This window comes from Pseudophryne corroboree, chromosome 5, assembly GCF_028390025.1.
Source record: "Pseudophryne corroboree isolate aPseCor3 chromosome 5, aPseCor3.hap2, whole genome shotgun sequence".
NCBI classification, from domain to species: Eukaryota; Metazoa; Chordata; class Amphibia; order Anura; family Myobatrachidae; genus Pseudophryne; species Pseudophryne corroboree.
The window spans coordinates 208,291,441-208,309,960 of NC_086448.1; the positions used below are offsets into that span (position 1 = coordinate 208,291,441).

Sequence of the window (18,520 nt, forward strand, 5' to 3'; positions counted from 1 at the left end):
CGTGAGTACCTGGCACTGTGGGGGAATATCTGGCACTGGGGGCATATGTGGCACTGGGGGGTATATGTGTACCTGGCACATGGGGGGGGGGCTATATTTGGCACTGGGGGCATGTGAGTACCTGGCACTGTGGGGGAATATCTGGCACTGGGGGCATATGTGGCACTGGGGGGGTATATGTGTACCTGGCACATGGGGGGGGCTATATTTGGCACTGGGGGCATGTGAGTACCTGGCACCGTGGGGGAATATCTGGCACTGGAGACATATGTGGCACTGGGAGCACAGCCCTAGCAACAAGCACTACCCCCTAGCAATGAGCATGACACCCAGTGCATGAAAGGAAACCCCTGGCAACGAGCATGACACCCAGTGCATGAAACACCTGGCAACAAGCATGACACCCTAAGCATGAAAACTCCTGGCACCGTGCATGGAACCAAGAGCATGAAACCCCTGGCAACGAGCAGGTAATTTAAAAGTAATTAGAAGCCTTACTGTAGGACTTAATGTGTAATGGGCATTACGGTGTGTGGCATAATGTATCACGGACATTGCGGTGTGTGTCATAATGTGTCACAGGCATTACGGTGTGTGGCATACTATATCACGGGCATTGTGGTATGTGGTATAATGTCTCAGGGGCATTGCAGTGTGGCATGATGTGTAACGGGCATTGCAGTGTGTGGCATAGGGTATAACAGGCATTGCGGTATGTGTCACAGGCATTACGGTGTATGGTATACTATATCACGGGCATTGTGATATGTGGTATAATGTATCACGGACATTGCGGTGTGTGTCATAATGTGTCAGGCATTACGGTGTGTTGTATACTATATCACGGGCATTGTGGTATGTGGTATAATGTCTCAGGGTCATTGCAGTGTGGCATAATGTATAACGGGCATTGCGGTGTGTGGCATAGGGTATAACGGGCATTGTGGTATGTGTCAGGCATTACGGTGTGTTGTATACTATATCACGGGCATTGTGGTATGTGGTATAATGTCTCAGGGTCATTGCAGTGTGTGTCATAATGTGTCACAGGCATTGTATGTGCTATAATGTATCAGGGGCATTGCAGTGTGTAGCATAATGTATAACGGGCATTGCGATTCCTGTCATAATGTGTCACAGGCATTACGGTGTGTGGCATAATGTGTCGGGGGCATTACGGTGTGTGGCATAATGTGTCGGGGGCATTATGGTGTGTGCATATTGTGTCATGTGCATTATTGTGTGTGGCATAATGTCTAAGGGCCATTGCAGTATGTGGCATAATGTATACTGGGCATTACTATAAGTAGGAAAAATGACAAATAATGTAAGGGGCATGAATCAGGATTATTTTTCTATCCTGTGGTGGCCAACGTCTGGGCGTGCAGGTTGCAAAACTGGGGTATAAGGTAGTCTTTTCCTGCAATGCCACGCCCCTTTATGCAAAGCCACGCCCATTCCAACAAAGCCACGACCCATTTTTCGAGCCTTTACTGGTGCCAATTATGGGGGATAGGGGTGGGGGGAGGGGGTGCGCCGAAGAATTTTTTGGCTTGGGGAGAAAAATTTCTAGTTACGCCACCGAACCTCTGCATTGTACAAACTGTCACTTTCTGTGTGTGCATTTGATAGCTGAGCAGTCTATTTCGTGTCTTTCACTCAACTTGCTATCCCTATATTCCATAACCTGAGAGGGCTTGGTGCGTCAGGTGTTATCTAATATACGATTTTCACAAAGATATACTGTGTTACGTATATTTCTCTGTGATTTAGTCACCATATCTCTCCTATCTCTGCTAGTGCTGACTACACTGCGCAGGGGTTTGGGTTTAGAGGTATAGTGCTTCTGATAATTGTACTGTGTTACCTCATACTGCAAGTTATATCATGTCTGCTTCTGAGGGTAACGGTTCTGGGGCGGAACACACTGCTGGTGTTGCTGAAGCCACAGACACATATGAGGAGAATATAGCAGCTGTGGCTCTGGTTCTGGGGGCTCCTTGCCCCCCAGTGGGACTGTGGCAGCGGAGGCACATACTGACCCACCGTAGGCCGCTTTTTCCACGCTTCTGCATACGCTAGTTCATAAACTAACACCCCTTATGGGACCCCCAATGCCGGTACAACCGTATGTGGTCCCTGCAGCTAACCCGCCGTGGGCGGACGATTTATCTGCTCAATTAAAGAAGTTGAACCAGTCCTTGACTACTAAAAAGTCTGACCAACGCTCGCCTAAGTCCAAGAGGTCCTCTAAGCGAGCGCTTGTCTCCTCACAATCCACTGCTGTCACTGACACCTCGTCTGATGAAGACGGCACATATACTGACCCCACAGGTTCTGACTCAGATACGGCTGATGGGGAGGATAGTTCACATGTGGATGTTCCTGATTTTTTGGAGGCTATTAAGTTAATTCTGCAGATTACGGATGATCCCGAGCCATCCGTCCCTCCTAAGAAACCAGATAGGTTCAAGCGTCAGAAGGTGGTTAAACAAGTTTTACCTCACTCTGATCACCTAGTGGATATACGTCAGGAACCCTGAGAAAACCCGGGTACGAAGTTTGTGCCTCAAAAGAAGATGCTGGCTCGCTATCCCCTCGCGCCAGAGCTGTCTAAAAATTGAGAAACGCCTCCTCCAGTGGACTCACATGTGGCTAGGATGGTGGTTTCCTCAGCTCTACCTGTCACTACCGTCACATCTCTAAAATAGCCTACGGATAAACGCGTGGAGGGTTGTCTGAAAGCGATTTACACCCTCACGGGTGCTGCACAAAGGCCCACTATTGCAGCTACATGGGCTGCAGAGGCTATTGAAGCATGGGCCTTGGAGTTAGAAGCTGAAATCTCCTCTGACCATGCTAGACAATGCTTGTCATATATTGTCACAGCTTCTCGATATATTAGAGAGGCAGCTTCTGATGCCGGTATCCTAGCAGCCAAGGCCTCTACTACGTCAGTCCTGGCTCGCCGGATATTGTGGCTGAGATCCTGGTCTGTGGATCTGGACTCTAGAAAAACCCTGGAGGTACTCCCTTTCAAGGGAGATATTCTATTTGGGGAGGACGTAAATAAGATAGTGGCTGACTTGGCTACTGCCAAAACTGCCTGTCTGCCTAATACCGCTCCTTCTGTGTCGAAGGCTACAGGTACGTCCTTTCGTCCTTCAGGTAAAGCATAAGGTCAAGCGTACCATAAGCAGTCCCGCACTTCCAAACCTGGTAAGCCGAAGCCCAAAAGAGCCTGGGCTGCCCGTCAGCCAGCTGCCAAGACCGATAAGCCTGCCGCATGACGGGGCAGGCCTCCCCCTGGGGGATCCCAGGGTGGGGGGCCGCTTCTAGGGTATACCCAAGAATGGTTGAAGACCACTTCAGATGCCTGGGTATGGGAAGTCGTCACTCGAGGTTACGCCATAGCCTTCAAAAACCGACCCCCTCATCGATTTTGCCAGACAGACGTCCCTTTGGACCAGACAAAGGCAAAAACTCTACACTCGGTGGTACAGACCCTCTTGGATACAGGAGTCGTAGTACAGGTGCCTCTTGCTCAGAGGGGCCGGGGGTACTATTCTCCGCTGTTTCTAGTCCCGAAACCGAATGGGTCCTCCCGGCCCATTCTCAACCTCAAGACATTGAACAGGTTTGTGAAGATTTCCAAGTTCCGTATGGAAACCCTTCGCTCTATAGTTCTGGCCTGGACATACAGGATGCTTACCTGCATATTCCTATAGCAGTGTCACATCAACAATACCTGAGGTTTTCTATTGGCAACATCCATTACCAGTTTCGCACATTTCCTTTTGGTTTAACAACGGCTCCGCGAGTCTTCACCAAAGTTATGGCGGTGATGACGGTGGTACGCCACCGTCAAAGGGTCAGGATACTGCTGTATCTGGATGACTTGTTAATCCTGGCAAATTCCCCAGATCTTCTCCTACGTCATCTGGACGGTCCGGTTTCTACAAGCCCACGGGTGGCTCATCAACTGGAAGAAATCCTCCCTGGTCCCTGCTCAGAGCATGGTGCACCTGGGAGCGCTGTTGGACACTCTCACAACCAGAGGTTGTTCTTGTCTCAGGAGAAAGTCCTAAAGCTTCAGGACAGGATTCGTTGCTTCCTTTCTCGTCCGCAAGTGTCGATACATTCGGCAATGTAGGTGCTGGGCCTCATGGTCTCAGCATTCGACATGGTGGAGTATGCTCAATTCCATTCTCGCCCCCTCCAGAGGCTGATTCTAGCCAAGTGGGACGGCCTGCCTCACCGGATCAGATCTCAAATGATCTTATTGACTCCGGAGGTCAGTCTGTCGCTGCTTTGGTGGCTCCGGGACCAACAATTGTGCAGGGGTCGTCCCTTCTGGATATCCAACTGGGTCCTGTTGACGACAGATGCCAGTCTAAGAGGTTGGGGCGCGGTGCTGGAGCAACACTCCCTTCAGGGTCGGTGGACCAAGGAGGAATCTCTCCTCTCGATCAACATTCTGGAATTGCGGGCGGTCCTTAATGCGTTGAACCTGGCCCAGCATTTAATTCAGAACCGTCCTGTTCAAGTACAGTCGGACAACGCCACCACAGTGGCTTACATAAATCATCAAGGCGGCACTCAAAGCCGTTTGGCAATGAAGGAAGTCTCACGGATTCTACGTTGGGCGGAACGCCATCTACCGGCCATATCGGCAATATTCATTCCGGGAGTCCTGAATTGGGAAGCGGACTTTCTCAGTCGTCAGGACGTGCATGCCGGTGAGTGGGGAATCCAGAAGTGTTTCAACTCCTCGTGGAAAAGTGGGGTCTTCCAGATGTGGATCTGATGGCGTCTCGACACAATCACAAGGTTCCGGTCTTCGGAGCAAGGACAAGGGATTCTCAAGCAGCATTCGTGGATGCGCTAGCGGTGCTGTGGAGATTCGGCTGTCGTACGTGTTCCCTCCGGTGTCACTCCTGCTCAGGGTAATTCGGAAGTTCAAGCAATAAAAAGAAAATCTGCTTCTCATAGCTCCGGCGTGGCCCTGACGGCACTGGTCCTCAGACCTGCAGGGCCTGTCGTCAGAGTGCCAAATTCTACTTCCACAACGCCCAGACCTCTTCGTTCAGGGCCCCTGTGTCTACCAGGACCTAGCCCGACTGTCTTTGACGGCGTGGCTCTTGAAGCTTCCGTCTTGAGGGCTAAGGGTTTTTCTGAAGAGGTCATTAAAACTATGTTGCGGGCCCGGAAACCGGCTTCTGCTCGGATTTACCATAGGGTCTGGCATTCCTACTTTGTTTGGTGCGCATCTAACAATTATGACGCTTCCAAGTTTAGTACAGCCAAGCTTTGACTTTTCTGCAGCAAGGCTTAGAGTTAGGCCTGCGTCTGGCCTCCCTCAAGGTTCATATTTCTGCCTTGTCGGTGTGGTTTCAGAGAAAAATTGCGACTTTGCCTGATGTTCATACTTTCACTCAGGGTGTGTTGCGTATCCAACCTCCCTATGTCCCGCCTGTGGCTCCTTGGGACTTGTCGGTGGTTTTGGAGGCGTTGCAGGAACCTCCATTTGAACCCCTTGGTTCAGCTGACCTTCAGTGGCTATCCTTTAAGGTGGTGTTCTTGCTGGCTATTGCCTCTGCTAGAAGAGTGTCGGATCTGGGTGCCTTGTCTTGTAGTTCCCCATATCTGATTTTTCACCGTGACCGGGCGGTTCTTAGGACTCGTCCTGGTTAGTTACCTAAGGTAGTTTCTTCGTTCCACCTTAATCAGGAGATTGTGGTTCCGGCCTTTGTCTCTCCAGATTTGTCTCTCAAAGAGCGGTCTTTGGATGTGGTACGGGCTCTCCGTATCTATGTTAGGGAATCTGATTCTCTCTTTATTCTGTTTGGATTTCACAAAGCAGACTTTGGCCAGATGGATTAGAATGGTGATTGCCCATGCTTATGTGAGGGCTGGTCTGTCAGCTCCTGCTCACATTACGGCCCATTCTACTCGGTCTGTTGGACCTTCTTGGGCGGCCTGCCGTGGTGCGACCCTTGAACAATTGTGCATGGCAGCTACGTGGTCCTCAGTGAACACGTTCATTAGGTTCTATGCCTTCGATACCGCCGCTTCCCAGGATGCTTCCTTTGGACGCCGGGTTCTTGTGCCCGCTACTGTGCGTCCCCTCCCATAAGGAACTGCTTTAGGACATCCCCATTGTCCATTCCTTGTGGAGCCCAGTGTGCCCCGCAGCAGAAAACGAGTTTTATGGTAAAAACTTACCTTTGTTAAAACTCTTTCTGCGAGGCACACTGGGCTCCACAAGGCGCCCACCCTGACGCACTTGGCTTCTTTGGGTTGGTATGGCATTAGCCGCTGACACTTCTCCTGTCGGGAGAGTGTAGTGTTTGTGGCAACTGCCAGTTGTCGTCTCTTTTACTTGCTACTGCATTGGGCTGGTTAACAAAACTGAGCTCCTGTGCACGGAGGCGGGGTAATATAGGAGGCGGCGCTATGCATCTTGGGAAGAAGGTGAAAGCTTTTGAGCCTGTTGGTGCTTCGGATCAAGATCCTACTCTACACCCCATTGTCCATTCCTTGTGGAGCCCAGTGTACCTCGCAGAAAGAGTTTTAACAAAGGTAAGTTCTTACCATAAAACTCGTTATTTTACTTGACTAAATGAGATTTAACTAATGTAGTGATTTGTCCCTATTATTGGTTCAACCAAATTTGAATTACCTTGGGTAAATGCGCTCACGATACCTGCAGTATTCAATAAAAAAAAGTGGAAGCAGAATTTTTTCCATTCAAAATCCCACGGGGCAAAATAAAAACATGCAGCCAGGTAACCCTGGCCACTCCGCTGGTCTCTTTAGGCTCCCTGTCAGCTCCCTTCAATGCTAAGTCGTCCTTCCAGGATACTGGGAGAAGAGTGTCTTAGGGTTGCTGAAACAAGTCACGCAACATTTTCCTAAAAATAAAGATTTGGGGAAAAATCTGTCATGCTCAGGAGGTGCGCTAAAAAATCGAGTGCCCAAAAAAGAACAGATTAGCTACCAGCTGAATACTGAATCTCTCACACCTAATTAAATATGTTAATGTGCTATTGTTGGCCTTACCTCACTTCTGAATAGAGCTACAATGGGTAAAGGCATGGGTGTTTTGAGAGAGGAGGAGGACCGTGTGCAGCCTCCTCCGTCAAGGTCCCCTCCTCTCTACCGGGGTGCCGGCAATGGTGCAGCGCTGTAGAGAGCCTGAGCACTAGAGTGCTCAGACTCTAATACTCATGCGCAGACCTCTGGGAAAATGGCTCGGCAGCCATTTTGCCAGCGATTTCTGCAGCGCTGTTTCCATCGGCGCAGGTCTCCAGAGGGGTAAATAAAATAAAAAATGGGGCCAGCGTGTGCGATGTGGGCCCCCCTGCACTCAGGGGCTCATGTGCACCACACACACTGCACCCATTATAAATACGCTAGTGGGTAAAGCATATCCACCAAATGTCCTGTTGTCGGAGTATAAAAGGACACCTCACCCTATTGTAAGGGGTATCCTTCCAGCATTAGCAATGTGCATATTTACATTTCCAAACTAATGTGAACTACTAAAGTTTTTTTTAATAGAAAGAGAATGGTGCTACTGTACCTTATGGCTATCTTAAATGTTCCTGGCTTTTCCTATCTTTATAAAACTCTCAATTTGAGAATGAGTATGTTCATTGTGCAGAATGTTGTGCCTCTCTCACCTCCTTTTCTGTGTGCCAAATCCCCCATAACCCCTGACATGATGGAGGTCAGCGCTGCCCAGCTGTGTTATACATGTGTCCATAGACACATAGCCTCAATATGCCATGTGGAGAGACGCCTGGTGCAAGTGAGTAGCACCAAGCAGTGTGGCGTCTTTTTAGCTCTAATTTGCATCTTACTCACAACACAGTGTGACAAACCACTTCACGAGACTGCAATGATTAATTTGATATGTGACACTTGAATATCTGTGTGTGATTTAGGGGTCTATTTATTAACATTATTTTTACTAAAATAATGTGAAAAAGCTGGCAGAGAAAGCTGAGCGGGGACCCGGCAGAGTGATCAGCTATGTGTGTCCAATGGACACACAAGCTGATCACAGTGTAAAAAAAAACGTAAAAAAAAAAACATACCTGTCCAGGGAGCCGCTGTCTGCTGCTCCGGTGAGCGCTGCCGGGCGCCGGGTCCCCCATATGCTGCGCTGTGACCCCGGTGCAGTAAAGTGACGCTGCAAAGCGGCAGCACACTTTACAGCACCGGGGGTCACAGCGCAGGAGAAGGACCCGACAGCCTCCTGAACCAGCGCGGACCGGCTCCCTGGACAGGTGAGTATATTGATCTTCTGGGGGGAGTCCGCGTCGCACAGGGGGTTGACCGGGTGGCGGTGGTAGAGGCGATGTCGGCGGGGGTGGCGCATGTGCAGCAGGACATCAGAGTATTTTTTACGAAAAATACCCCGATGATGCTGCGAAGAGGCATCGCAGGGACAGAGCTTGACCGCAAGTTCTGTTCCTGCATGCGATAATTGATACATCCCTGCGATGTAATCAATTATCGCAGTGCGAGTTTGGACGATTTTATCACCTGTCATCCACATCCTGGATGCGGATGGTGATAAATAGGCCCCTAAGTCTGAAGCACAATGGAACTTGGCGTGAACAAAAGCAACAGCTGCTGTATCGTAGCACTTTGTATATAGATTCAAATTCAAACACAGATATTCAAGTGTTGCATATCAAATTAATCATTGCCGTCTCGTGAAGCGGTTAATTGCATTGTGTTGTGACAAAGATGCACATTTGGGCAAATAAGATGCTCGGTGCAAGAAGAGTCGCACGGGAACTGGCGTGCAGAGAAGGGATGTTTGTCATGACTATAGTAACAATGTATGAGGACACATCTGTATATACTATTACTACATACATGTGTAGTATACAGTATGGCCCCACTCAGTTAAAAAAATGGAGCACTGGGGATTTATTTACAATGTATTTTGTTGGCCTGATACTGTGGATTACTGAAAAGAACAATTCATGCATGTGTAAAGTGCTTCTATAGTCTTCTATAATCTTTTCCATGAGAAGATTGCTTCAAATGGCTGGTTTTAAATGAAAGCTGCTAAAAAGATACTCAGATGTTTTTATACCAAGTACTGGTCAGTTGTTATGTTATATATTATTGTATGTAAATATAAATAAGCAAACGTTTTGTTTTGTTTTGTTCCTTCACTCAATACATGTTTATGTAATGCAGCATCTTTGTTTATGCACAGCAATTCTCCTGCATGGGAAATGGGCGTTTCTAGGTGGCAAATACACATATCAACAGGAGAGAACTTCCACCTCCTGGGCACATCGTATGCATGATATCAGACTTACTGACCATTCCTAGCTGTGCACAGGGCCAATTCTAGACACTATGGGGGAATTCAATTGTTATCACCCCCATATCGCAGGGGGCAAAATGCAATTGATGTCCCTGATCGCGCCCATTAATGTTGGGTTTATCGGTGTGAAGCGGCTAAACCCGACTAAACTAATGGGCGCAATTGAGAAAAGTGCTTATTGGGCACCCAAACGGATCACTTTTCACATATTTCAGCTCGCCACCCCTGGCGGGTGCAAGCTAAAATGTGTGCCCGAATGAAGCTATATTTGAATAGCTCCATTCAGCGCCATCTAGTGGCTGCTGGCGGAAACAACATTTGAATTCCACCCAATGGCTTCCAATGCCAACAGTAAAAATGCAACACCTCCCCCACCTTGGATATTTAAAAAATGTAGCATACCGAGAAACATTTGTGTGTGTGGCAAACAAGGGTGTGTGGCCCCACCGTAAGGTGCTTAGCCTCACAGGTAAAGACTACCTTACATCCCGTGGCACACCTACATTTTTGCCACCACTCCCTGTTATCTCCCCCAAACTGCAATCAGAATTTGCAGGGCACAGTAAAGTTATGCAGACAAGGCCCCACAACTCCACAATAATTCCCCATCACCAGCATCACAGATGTATATCGTACTGACATGCGCCAGCTACCCCTAATACTTTCACACATGACCCATAGATCTCCCCTCATACCATCAGCCTTTCCACTTGCTCCTTGCATGTCCCTCAGACCTCTCCACATTGTATTAGCATCTCTCTCTCTCTCTCTCTCTCGCTCTCTCTCTCTCTCTCTCTCTCTCTCTCTCTCTCTCTATATATATATATATATTTTTTTTTTTCCCTCATATGTCCTAGAGGATGCTTGGGTCCACTTCATGACCATGGGGTAAAGACGCTTCCGCATGAACCATGGGCACTCTTAAGACTTTTCAATGGGTGTGAACTGGCTCCTCCCTCTATGCCCCTCCTCCAGACCTCAGTTTTAGAAATGTGCCCAGACAGACTGGATGCACTCTAGGGGAGCTCTACTGAGCTTCTCTGAAAAGACTTATGTTAGTTTTTTTGTTTTCAGGGAGAATTGCTGGCAACAGTCTCCCTGCTTCGTGGGACTGAGGGGGCAGAAGTAGGAACCAACTTACTGAAGAGTTTCATGGCTCTGCTTCTGGCTGACAGGACACCATTAGCTCCTGAAGGGTACTGAATGCTAGTCGTGTCTAGATGCTCACTCCCACAGCACGCCGTCAACCCCTCACAGAGCCAGAAGTCAGAAGACAGGTGAGTAGAAGAAGACAGATCTTCTATCAAGAAAAGTGACGGCTGAGGTACAGCGCGGCTGGCGGGAGCGCAGCGCGCCATTGCTGCCCACACACACAGGCACTGCAGGGTGCAGGGCGCGGGGGGGGCGCCCTGGGCAGCAAAAACACCTCTATAACTGGCAAAAAGGGGGCATAAGATGCCCAGGCACAGCCCTACCCCCGCCAGTATAAATATTATGAAAAGTTTCTGAGGTAAAAAGGGCGGAGCTTCTTCCTCAGGCAGCCAGCACACTGCTCAGTGCCATGTTCTCTCTCCTCAGGCTGCAGAGATATCGCTGGTCCTCCTTCACTTCTGACTACAAGTATCCGGGTGCAAAACAGGGGGGGGGGCACAAGCGAATTTGGTGCTTTACAAGTGTGTTTTACTGTGTAAAAAGCGCTGCATGTCAGTGGGCATTCTGTGTTCACAGGCATTAGATACTGGCGCTGGAGTTGTGAACTGGCTGCTCCTAAACTGTGTCCCTCTGACAGATTTTACTGTGGGTCTGTCCCCTATAAGTCCCAGTGTGTGTGTGTGTTGTACACGTGTGTAAGACATGTCAGAGGCAGAGAGTTCCTCCCCGGAGGAAACCATTTTAGGGACACAGAAGTGTAATGTGGTGGCGCTGCCGGCACACCAAGAGCCTGCATGGGTGAAAGAAATACGTGATAGTATGCATCATATCAATAGGAGATTAGATAAGTCTGAATCTCATGCTGAGTGCTGGAGAAAATCTGTGGAGGATGTGATTTTTCAGGGCTCTGTTCTTCCATCCGCAGGCGACCCCTCTGGGTCACATTAGAGACCATTTGCGAATATTGTGAATACTGATACCGACATGGACACTGATTCTTGTGTCGACGATAGTGATTCCAGAGAAATAGATCATAAATTGTCAAAAAATATACAATATATGATTGTGGCTATAAGGGAAGTTCTGGAAGTCACGGAAGCCACTCCTGTACCTCAGGAGAAGGCTTATTTCTATAAAGAAAAGAAATTTAAGGTCACTTCCCCTCCTTCCCATGAGCTTAATACACTCTTTGAAGGGATGTGGGTGAATCCCGAAAATAAATTTCGTATTCCCAAGAGAATTCAGATAGCTTATCCTTTCCCGGTGGAGGACAGGAAAAAAAGGGAGTCACCCCCTGTGTTAGACATTGCACTGTCCAGGTTGACAAAGAAGGTAATTCTCCCTGCACCTGGCACGGCTTCACTAAAAGAGCCGGCAGACCGAAAGATGGAAACTACATTGAAATCCATTTATGTTGCCAATGGTACGCTGCTCAGGCCCACAATTGCTTGCGCGTGGGTGAGTCGCGTTATTGAAAAATGGTCAGAAAGCGTGTCATCAGAAATTGACACAATTGATAAAGATGAGATACTCCTTAAGTTAGGGAATATCAAAGACGCTGCCGCATACATGCTAGAAGCGATGACAGATATCGGACTCTTGAGTTCACAAGCCGCTACCATGGCTGTATCGGGTCGGCGGGCATTGTGGATTCGCCAGTGGAACGCGGATGCAGATTCCAATAGAAATATGGAGGCTCTCCCATATAAAAGTGAGGCCTTATTTGGCGATGGACTGGATGCGTTAGTCTCGGCGGCTACCGCAGGTAAGTCGACATTTTTGCCCTCTGCGCCTGCAGCGGCAAAAAAGACATATCACCCGCACATGCAGTCCTTTTGGCCCAATAAATACAAAAAAGCGAGAGGTTCCCCCTTCTTTGCGGGTAGGGGAAGGGGAAAGGGAAAGAAGTCCACACCAGCTTCAGGTTCCCCTACTTATGCCAAATCTTCAGCATGACGCTGGGGCTCCTTTGCGGGAGGCCGCTCGGGTGGGGGCACGTCTCAAACTGTTCAGCCAAGGTTGGATTCTGTCTGGCCTGGATCCCTGGGTGTTGCAAATAGGGTCCCAGGGATGCAAGCTGGATTTTCAAGACGTTCCCCCATGCCGATTTTTCAAATCAACCTTGCCAGCTTCTCTTCCAGAAAGGGAAGCAGTAACAGCGTCAATCCAAAAATTATATCAGGATCAGGTCATAGTCCTGGTACATTTGTCACAACAAGGGGAGGGGTTTACTTTTATTCAGGCCTTTTTGTAGTTCCGAAGCCGGACGGCTCGGTCAGACCAATCGTAAACCTGAAAAATCTGAATCTCTACTTGAAACAATTCAAGTTCAAAATGGAATCACTTAGGGCAGTGATTTCCAGTCTGGAGGAGGGGGACTACATGGTGTCTATAGACATAAAAGATGCTTACCTGCATGTTCCCATTTATCCTCCTCACCAGGCTTATCTGAGATTCACGGTTCAGGATTGCCATTACCAATTCCAGATGTTACCTTTCGGTCTCTCCACGGCCCCGAGGGTATTCACCAAGGTGATGGCGGAGATGATGGTTCTCCTGCGTCAAAAAGAAGTCAATATAATTACTTATCTAGACGATCTCCTGATAAAGGCGAGATCCAGGGAGCAGTTGTTACAAAACATCACACTCTCCCTGTCAATACTCCAACAACACGGGATGATTCTGGACACAGAAGTTCAGAGAGTATTTCATCCGGTGGAAAAGGCTCTGGAAATCCAGAAAATGGTAAAACAGATATTGAAACCATCGAGTGTGTCGATCCATCAGTGCATTCGGTTGTTGGGGAAAATGGTTGCGACCTACAAGGCCATACAGTTTGGCAGGTTCCATGCCAGGGTATTCCAGTGGGACCTGTTGGACAAGTGGTCGGGATCCCACCTACACATGCACCGGAAGATAATCCTGTCGTCAAAAGCCAGGATTTCGCTCCTGTGGTGGCTACACAGTTCTCACCTACTAGAGGGATGCAGTTTCGGGATTCAGGACTGGGTCCTGGTAACCACGGATGCAAGTCTCCGAGGCTGGGGAGCAGTCACTCAGGAGGAAAGCTTCCAAGGAAAATGGTCAAGTCAGGAAGCCTGCCTTCACATAAACGTGCTGGAATTGAGAGCCATTTACAATGGCCTTCAACAACCGGTACATCTTCTTCAAGATCATTCCGTGCAGATCCAGTCGGACAATGTAACAGCAGTCGAGAACATAAAAAGGCAGGGCAGAACGAAAAGCAGAGCGGCAATGGCAGAGGTGACGAAGATCCTCCTCTGGGCAGAAAGACATGTAAAGGCTCTGTCGGCAATTTTCATTCCGGGAGTAGACAACTGGGAAGCAGACTTCCTCAGCAGACACGATCTCCATCCAGGAGAGTGGGGCCTCCACCAAGAAGTCTTCACAGAGGTGACAAGTCTTTGGGGAGTTCCTCAAGTAGACATGATGGCATCTCATCTCAACAAGAAGCTTCAGAAATATTGTTCCAGGTCGAGAGACCCTCAAGCAATAGCAGTGGATGCACTAGAGGTCCAGTGGGTGTTCCGGTCGGTGTATGTCTTCCCTCCACTTCCGCTGATCCCAAAGGTGCTCAGGTTCATAAGGAGAACAAGAGTTCAAGCAATCTTCATTGCCCCAGACTGGCCAAGGAGGGCTTGGTACCCAGATCTTCAGGAGTTGCTCATAGAAGATCCTCGGCCTCTTCCTCTTCGCGAGGACCTGCTGCAGCAGGGCCCGTGCGTGTATTAAGACTTACCGTGGCTACGTTTGACGGCATGGCTGTTGAAAGCCGGATCCTAGCCCGTAAGGGTATTCCCAAGGAAGTCATCCCCTCCCTTATTCAGGCCAGGAAAGGAGTAACGTCGAAACATTACCACCGTATTTGGAGAAAATATGTGTCTTGCTGTGAATCCAAGAAGGCTCCTACGGAAGAGTTTCAGTTGGGACGTTTTCACCATATTTTGCAGGCTGGTGTGGAGGCGGGCCTCCGATTGGGGTCCAGATTTCGGCCTTGTCAGTGTTCTTCCAAAAACAATTGGCCTCTCTTCCAGAGGTTCAGACCTTCATGAAAGGGGTTCTGCACATCCAGCCTCCATTTGTGCCTCCAGTGGCACCATGGGACCTTAATGGGGTGTTGCAGTTTCTTCAATCGGATTGGTTTGACCCTCTACAAGAGAAAGAGTTGAAGTTTTTTCACTTGGAAAGTGGTGATGCTTTTGGCATTGGCATCCGCACGGCGGGTGTCTGAGTTGGGGGCCTTGTCTCACAAGAGCCCTTACCTGATCTTCCATGAAGATAGGGCAGAGTTGAGTACTCGTCAACATTTTCTTCCAAAGGTGGTTTCATCTTTCCACATGAACCAACCTATTGTGGTGCCAGTAGTTACTGACACGTTCACTGAGTCAAAGTCTCTAGATGTGGTTAGAGCTTTGAAGATTTATGTCGCTAGAACAGCTCGAATACGGAAAACAGAGTATTTGTTTGTCCTGTATGCTCCCAACAAGATTGGGTGTCCTGCTTCCAAGCAGACTATTGCGCGTTGGACCAGAAGTACGTTTCAGCACGCTCATACTATGGCTGGATTGCCGTTACCGACGTTGGTGAAGGCCCATTCCACTAGGAAGGTGGGCTCATCCTGGACGACTGCCTGGGGGGTCTCGGCATTGCAACTTTGCCGAGCAGCTACTTAGTCGGAGTCAAACACATTTGCAAAATTCTACAAGTTTGACACCTTGGCCGATGAAGACCTCAAGTTCGGTCAATCGGTGCTGCAGGGTCATCCGCACTCTCCCGCCCGTACTGGAGCTTTGGTATAAACCCCATGGTCATGAAGTGGACCCCAGCATCCTCTAGGACGTATGAGAAAACAGGATTTTGATACCTACCGGTAAATCCTTTTCTCCTAGTCCGTAGAGGATGCTGGGCGCCCGTCCCAGTGCGTACTTTACCTGCAGTTTTGTTTATTAGAGTTACACATGTTGTGTTTTATTAGTTTCAGCATGTTTGCTGTAATTGGTTCATGCCTGTTGGCGTGTGTTATGTTGAATGCCATGTTGTGAGGCATGGTTGAGGTGTGAGCTGGTATGTATCTCACCATTAGTATTAAAGTAAATCCTTTCCTCGAAATGTCCGTCTCCCTGGGCACAGTTCCTATAACTGAGGTCTGGAGGAGGGGCATAGAGGGAGGAGCCAGTTCATACCCATTGAAAAGTCTTAAGAGTGCCCATGGCTCCTGCGGAAGCATCTATACCCCATGGTCATGAAGTGGACCCCAGCATCCTCTACGGACTAGGAGAAAAGGATTTACCAGTAGGTATCAAAATCCTGTTATATAGGTCCTGATGACGGGGGGAAGTGCCCCAAAACGTTGAGAATAAAGCACAAGCCTTTTGTTCACTAATCCTCTGGTCCATGAGTGGCACCTTATTTTGCTTGTGTATGGATGGGAGAAGCTTTTCCCAAGGAGTGCACCCTGGCAAGTAAACCCAAGCTACCATAGGAGTGCTGGATCATTGGGGTCAGTGGTGCAAGCGTGAAGTGTGCTGAGAGACGGAGGGGGGCGCTCACTTCTAACTAGATTGGGCCTGGATTATGCAAGCCAATCTGCAGTCAGCGATAGCAACGTGAGAGGCCGCGATTCGCTATTGCTATGGGGCATACACATGGAGAGGTGTGTATTTCATTCCTAAGCAATCTAGTCAGAATCTTTAGAATTTAAGGACACATCGTTACGTGTGTACTCCCCTATTAGAATACTGACGTAGAATTGCTTTTGCATACTGATCATACTGTGTGTGCAGCGTGTATGCAGATGTGTAATGACTAGGAATCAGGCCTACAGTAATAGAGGTATACTGTAGATAAAACATAGCTTACATTTACATTCTGCTACAGATGAGCAGCCAATCTAAAATTGTTCCTACATGTGGCCTTGAATTTTGCACATTTTAGAGCTGACTCTGAGGGCCTAATTCAGAATTGATCGCAGCAGCAAATTTGTTAGCAGTTGGGCAAAACCATGGCCCTCATTCTGAGTTGTTCGCTCGCTAGCTGCTTTTAGCAGCATTGCACACGCTAGGCCGCCGCCCTCTGGGAGTGTATCTTAGCTTAGCAGAATAGCAAACGAAAGATTAGCAGAACTGCTACTAAATAATTCCTTGCAGTTTCTGAGTAGCTCCAGACCTACTCCTAGATTGCGATCAGCTCGGTCTGTTTAGTTCCTGGTTTGACGTCACAAACACGCCCTGCGTTCGGCCAGCCACACCCCTGTTTCCCCAGCCACTCCTGCGTTTTTACTTGGCACGCCTGCGTTTTTTAGCACACTCCCTGAAAACGCTAAATTGACGCCCAGAAACCCCCACTTCCTGTCAATCACACTACGATCACTCGAGCGTTGAAAAAACGTCGCTCGAGCTTGTGTAAATCTCCAAAGTTTTGTGTTAAGTTACTTAGCGCATGCGCGCTGCGTACCATGCGCATGCGCATTTTCCACCTAATCACTGCGTTGCGAAAAATGTCAACGAGCGAACAACTCGGAATGACCACCCATGTGCACTGCAGACAGTATATGTGCCGAGACAGTTAGATTTGGGTGGGGTGTGTTCAAACTGAAATCTAAATTGCAGTGTAAATATAAAGCAGCCAGTATTTACCCTACACAGAAACAAAATAACCCACCCAAATCTAACTCTCTCTGCAAATGTTATACCTGCCACACCTCCAGTGCACATGGTTTTGGCCAACTGCTAACAAATTTGCTGCTGCGATCAACTCTGAATTACCCCCTTAGTCGCATGCAAAGTGACTGTAGTTGCGCAGCAGCCTGATTTGCTAACTTATGCTAAGTAGAGTATCCGTAGGATTAATGCGGAGGGTTCGTGTGTCTGCAAGCAGAAAGCCATTGATTTTATGACCATCTGACTCAGATTCAGGCCCTTTGGCTGCAACATTTGGTCCTAACTTCCTAAGGTCCCTATTTTATTACCAGTGGAATATTTCATTTACTATGACAGTGATACTAATGAATATGATGTTGGTATTTAACATTATTACCTCTCCCGCAATGCGCAGGCGCATCGAACAGCTACAGTGGGCTTCGCCAGGCAGCGACGGGATAGTGCAAAGGATCCTTTCGCACAGGCGTACGCAAGGTGATTGACAGGATGAGGCCATTTGTGGGTGGCAACTGGTCGTTTAGAGGGAGTGTCCGGAAAAAGGCAGGCGTGTCCAAGCGTTTTGAGGGAGGGTGTCTTATATCAGCGCCGGCTCCGATCAGCAGAATTCAATCGCACTGGAGGAGTAAGTCCTCGGCTGCGCAGAGACTGCACAAACTGATTTTTAGCAGCTCTGCTAACACATAGGAACGCACACTTGCACGGCGAAAATACACTCCCCCTGTAGGCGGTGTCTATCTGATTGCAGGACAGCAAAAAACGCAGCCCAGCGATCAGATCTGAATTATTCCCAATGAACTGACCATTGCCATCCCAGCACTATTCAGAATAAAATCTCTACACGTTGCCAAAATACAGTGCAAAATGACAGCCCAAGGAATGTATTGCTGCCACTCTGCACTTCTGTGAAACTAATTTTGTGCAAATTGATAACAGAATCCCTGTATAAAGCACTAATCCATCATCACAATACTGGCCAGGTTCTCTTTAAGGAAAACATTCCAGTCTCTCATATCCAAAGTTTCTCTTGTCTTATTTACAGTCTTTTCCTTGTCATCATCTATTATTTCCTAATGTGCGGCTCTGTCATGTTTCATGTAGACATCCCTTGAATATCATACAGTACACTTGCCAATAGCCATTTACCCCAACAGCTTTGCTCTCTTCCATGCTAGCTGCACAGACTCTTGCCAGGATAAACCATGTCACGCCAGTGGGACACTTATTACTTGCCAGACTTATACACTGCGTAACTGGCATAATGACAGACTTGCCATTGGTAAAGGCTGTGAAATACATTGTAGAATAAACTAGCATGAACAGGGTTAAACAGAGT

General features: G+C 48.3%; 1 protein-coding gene across 3 annotated transcripts in view; it reads left to right on the plus strand.

The window, feature by feature from the left end:
- The window catches only part of JCAD (junctional cadherin 5 associated), a 144,978-nt gene that overhangs the window by 62,117 nt on the left and 64,341 nt on the right, over positions 1–18,520 (plus strand). The window lies entirely within an intron of this gene.